Raw genomic sequence first — 6000 nt, forward strand, 5'->3', positions numbered from 1 at the left:
CAACGAAGTCCGGGACAAAAACAAATCCTAAATCTCAAAAAGAGGTACAAATATATATACCCATTGAATTATATACACAACGATTCTGTTGCATCACAAAAAGTCATGATTTAATTTATATTTTTAGGTTCCCGGTCAAATGTTGGACAAAGCTAGTAAGGAAATTCCAACGACGTCCAGGACAAAATCTCAAATTATGATGCGTCTTGAGAAAATGGTGGAAGAGACAGATATTATGCACGGCGCCATCCGTAGTGTAGATATGGATGAAGGTGTTTTCGGAATTGCTCATTCTGAATTAATTGCAAAGGAGGACATGCAACAACTTTTTGAACACGAAGAATTGGGCATCGCTGTCATTCATACATACATATGGTACTCCGATCAATCTATTATTTACTTAGTTGAACAATTTATTTACACATTTCAATGAGTAGTCTAATGTTTATTATGTTTCTATTTAAGGTATATGTATGACACATTGATGCGGGGAACTGAATTGTGTAACCGATTCAATTTTATTGCTGCTTCCCGTATCAACACAATGTTTATAACGAAAAATCCAACATCCGTAATGAATGAACTAGTCGATAGATTCATGGTGGCCGGCGATAATACTACACCCAATTTGTATTTTTTACCGTTTAATTCTGGAAACGGGTTAGATTTTCTTTCTAATAATTTCATTCTAATCTATAAATATCTTTTACGTAGAAAATTTTCATGCATCTAAATTTTTGTTTTATTTTACAGTGGTCACTGGGTGTTGGTTGCTATGGATCTTTCGAGACTAATGGTGTATTATCTCGATTCGTTACCGGGTGATTGGAGTAAATATCCGAGTATGAAGAAGACGGTTGACGCGTAAGTGAAATTCCCCTAAATATTCGTGTGTATTTGTATATTTAATTATGTCTGTCAGATTGATCTCAATATACGTTTTTATTTTGTTAGGGTGTCATACCCCAAAATTTGCCCGTCGATATTTCAAAGCATTCCTCAATACCCTCTGACTTGCTCTGCAAGGCACTGATATCAAATGGACAAAAGCCCAGCTCACAACAGGCCCAATCCAAAGGCGGCCCAAAATAGCTTGCTCGCTAGGCGAGCAGTCCCTTCGCCTAGCGAACATTTCATCATGACACTCGCCCAGCGAAGCATCAGATCCAGGAAAAAGCCCAGAACTAGCTTGCTCGCTAGGCGAGCAATTCCTTCGCCTAGCGAAGCTTGCGAAAATCTGAAGTTTTGGACCTCATTTTAAGCCCATTAGGTCACCACCACTACTACTATAAATACCAGCTCCTCAGCCACGAAAAGGACAGACACACAGACCCAGAGGGAGAAACACAGAAACCCTGCTGATCCAGAGAATTCGGAAGACGGAAACCCTGAAGGCCGCTCACCCGCCTCGAAGCTACCACCGCCCAGCTCAATCCGATACCTAGAGTGATCAGTTCAACATAGCAATTGCAAACAGGTTTGCGTATTATCGCTGTTATATGCTTCCAATTGATAACCGTTACCTACATAATGCATCATGATTAAATTTTGATATGTAACCTGATTTCACATGCAAATTTAAGTATGCTTGAACATCATGAATGCTATCCATGCTGTGCCTGTAATTTAATGTCATAATTCAAGGTTCCGGAGACGGTACGATTGCCAAAATTCAAAATCTGTGGCCGCTCGCTAGCACATCGCTAAGCGAGCATGGAGCGAATATTCGCTAAGCCGTCGCTAGGCGAAGCAGAGGCGAACGTACCAGTAGCTGTTCTCATGTTTCGTTTTATGTTTGTCTTATTGTAATCATGCATTATTTGACCTTGTGACTATTGTGTTCATTCTGTAGTGCAATTTTCAATTGCACTTTAACTTGGTATTCTCACCCGTGTGTTTAATTTGTGTTAAAGCTCGCATATTCTCAAGGAAGTGGCTGGCTAGGTACTCCACTTTATGTGTGGAAGACTTTCATGGAGATGGATTCTAAATTATTTCACTTTAACGTGAAAATTCATATTGATTGCCTAACCAATTTTAATGTATTGATTCTTAATGTATTGATTTTAATGTATCGATTTAATGCGGAATCATCATAATTACCTAATGAACTTAAAATATGGACTTTAAATAAACCATACCGGACCTCTCTTTATTACCCCACGATTACGTAATACGGTCATGTCCCGCGAATGTGGGGATACACTTAGCAATGGCCCTTCGATTAAATCATCATAAAATAAATCATGGTCCCTCGGATGTTGCCTTCGGAAATACGATTTTGTCCCTCGATGACCCTTCGGTGTAGCCTACGGTTAAATGATGATAGTCCCTTCGAATGCTAAGGTATCCTCACAACTGTTGCCTTCAATGACCAATCGATGACCCTACGATGACCCTTTAACGTCCAAAGGATAAACTACTTACTTCTCAATAGTAAGGACAGTTTTACCCTCATAAGGATAGGAAATGCCCGGAAAGACCTCGGACAGGTATAACCTTAATTGCTCATTCATAACCTAAAAAATACTTTTCACACCTCACACCTTTCAAACATCCTTTTGGAAAATCACCACTTAGCATACATCCGTACTAGGATCATTGCCGAGTTATATTTTCTAAACTACTTTCAAAACACTAAACGAGATAACCACTTTGTATACATTCATGCAAGAATCATTACAAAGTTAAATTCTCCCTTTTCAAAACATCCTTCACACATTTCTCAACCACCTTTTTCAAACTAGAAAACATAAATGATTGAGCAATTAAGAGCCCATGGATAACCATGGATATAAAGGGTGCTAATACCTTCCCTTTGTATAAAGTACCTCCCGAACCTAAGAATCTAAATTAAGGTCTTTCCTGTTCTTTTCCACCTTTCCTTATGGGATAAAAGAAAAGTCGGTGGCGACTCTTGCTAACCGCGACATCGCGATTAAAAAACAAAAAGTCCAGTTCACCGTATGACAGAACTGGCGACTCCGCTGGGGAATACAAAGAGAGGTCCACCTTAAAAAAAAAATCATTTATGTTTTCCTAATTGTTCTTCCGTTTAAGGGAATTGTTGAGTGAAAGATCCTACACCCGGATCTAGTGTACCTTAGGTAAGTAGCAATAGATCATCGCGACTATCCGGCGTATACTGGAATGGTTAAAATGATAGCTACGGTTAATGTGACACTTTGGATGTCCTGATGTTCCTCATGTTCACTTGAGGAGAAATTTGGCATTCGCGTGGTGTCATCAAAGCATTAACCAGACCTTTAGAACCCTAATTGACTTATCCTAGCCATTAGAAAGTAGTGAGATAACTGATTTCGGTTCCGACTGAGGTTGGTTGATACTCGATGCTACACTCTTTGAGATTGGACTTTAGGGAAGCTTCGGTCAATCACTTGATGTTGCACTGAAGTGGACTTAAAGAAAGGTCGATGATTGGAGATCCTTCTAGAACCCGGTTACTATTCTAGGACAGGTTGAACCAACCAAACTTCAGTGGGGAGGGTATTCACCTATGGAACTCATGCAAGCCTTAAAACCTAGGAATAATTGTTGTGTGACATGCTTGTGTTTGCATAACATCATAACATCATAACATCATAACATCATGGCATCATACTAACCATTTCAAGGACTTAGGAATTTAGCTTTGCTCTGTTGAACAGGTTATGGCTTCCAGGAAGACTATCCGGATCAATCTTGTAACGATCTCTCCTCAACTCAAGGATTTGGTGTCAGAACTCCCCGATCATGCTCAGTTCAACAAGAAACATGGTCATCTCCTCAATTTTGTTACCACTGGTTTCAAAGAAGATATGATGAGAGTCATATTCCAGTTCTTCGATCCTAAGCATCATTGCTTCACTTTCCCAGATTATCAGTTGGTACCCACATTAGAAGAGTTTTCCAAGCTGCTTGGGATACCTATCCTTGATCAAATACCTTTCAGTGGTCTGGAAAAGATGCCAAAGTCTGAAGAAGTTGCCGCAGCTCTACACATGACGAAGTCTGACATTGAGACCAACTGGGTAACAAGGAGTGGAGTTAAGGGCTTACTTGCCAAATTTCTGGTAGGTAAGGCCCGAGAATTCCTAAAAGTTATGAATGTCCATGCTTTTGAAGACGTTCTAGCATTGCTAATCTATGGTTTGGTGCTATTCCCTAATCCAGACCAATTCATAGACGTGAATGCTATTAAGATATTCCTCACTCATAACCCCGTGCCTACCTTGCTTGGAGACATCTTGCATTCCCTTCACACTCGTACTATGAAAAGGCAAGGGACTCTCATGTGCTGCATACCTTTACTGTCTAGGTGGTTTATTTCGCACCTTCCTCAATCAGTCTTGAAGAATGATCAAAATCTGAAATGGTCTCAAAGGATAATGGCACTCTCTCATTCAGACATCCGGTGGTGTTCTAACCTCAGAGAAAATGTTATCATCATCGACCGTTGTGGAGAATTCCCTAATGTACCACTCATGGGGATAAGAGGAGGTATTACTTATAATCCTGCCTTAGCCCTACGTCAGTTTGGGTATGCTCGAAGGGATGGTCCACATGAAATGATTGTTCAAGGTACAGTGTTCGACTATGACAATGACCCTCAAAATCTCCGTCAAAAGTTTGTACGAGCTTGGGGCATGGTGAAAAGAAGCAATTTAGGAAAGAAAAATTCTATTCCTATGGAGCCTTATCTCAGATGGGTACGCGCCAGAGCTCGTGAACTTGTCATGCCATATCTTGCAGTCGGACCATTGATTGTTGAATCAGAGGTCGAAGGAGGTACTTCCCAGATCATTCCTTATCCAGATATGCCTACTGATGTTGAGGAATTGAAAAGATCCTGGACCCAGTTGAGGGAGGAGAGAGATACTTTCGAAGCTCAGTTCAATGCAGAAAGGAAGAAAGTACTAGAGCTCACCAGTCAGCTTAATGAGGAACGAAGACTCAATGCATATCTTCGCCCAAAAAGAAGTCGCCCCTGGGAGACTTGAGCTTTCATTGTATCTTATTATTGTTCCTTTTGTAATGAACATTGATCAAAAAAAAGTTAGCAATAAACATTTCTCTCTTATTGGTGATTTACGCAAAGTTAAATTTCGAAAGTCCTTGAAAACATTTCATACGTTGCATAGCATAACATAACATTGCATAACAGGTATTCTAAAGGACCATATTCTCACGGTCTGCCTCTTAAACAGAAAAATGGATCTCGAACAAACTGTCAAAGATCTCCAGACTCAGAATGCTCAATTCAAGGAGATGATGCTAAGCTTATCCAAGGGGCAGGAGGAACTGAAGGCTCTTTTGGTCGAAAAGAAGAAAGACAAGAAAGTTGTGAGTTTCATTAACCCGGGAAGAAGGCGCAAAGGACAGGCTACGGGAATCAAATTTGGAATCCCGAATGGCCCAGAAGAGGGGGCGGAAAATGATTCAGAGGAGGAGAATGCTGATTTCTCTAACCCTGAGGATGACGATGAAGAGTATGAAAATGAACAGTACTCTCCAAGGGATGATAAGTATAAATTGCTGGAGGAACGCATGCTAGCCATGGAGGGTCAGAAGACACCTGGTCTGGATTTCGAAAGTTTGGGTCTGGTCTCCGATGTGACCGTTCCCCGCAAATTCAAAATCCCCACTTTCACTAAGTACGATGGTGCGTCTTGTCCTCAGATGCATCTAAGGGCTTATGTGAGAAAGATTCAGCCGCATACCACTGATAGGAAGTTGTGGATTCATTTCTTCCAAGAGAGCCTGTCTGGCACACAGTTGGAATGGTATTATCAGCTCGAGAGCTCTGACATCCGCACCTGGACTGATTTAGCAACAGCTTTCTATAAGCAGTACCAGTACAATTCTGAATTAGCACCTACTCGGCTACAGTTGCAGAATATGGCCATGGGATCTAAAGAAAGCTTCAAAGAGTATGCTCAGAAATGGAGAGATTTGGCCGGCAGGGTCAAACCCCCTATGACGGACCGAGAATTAGTAGAC

This window comes from Lathyrus oleraceus, chromosome 5 (assembly GCF_024323335.1).
Source record: "Lathyrus oleraceus cultivar Zhongwan6 chromosome 5, CAAS_Psat_ZW6_1.0, whole genome shotgun sequence".
Classification (NCBI taxonomy): domain Eukaryota; kingdom Viridiplantae; phylum Streptophyta; class Magnoliopsida; order Fabales; family Fabaceae; genus Lathyrus; species Lathyrus oleraceus.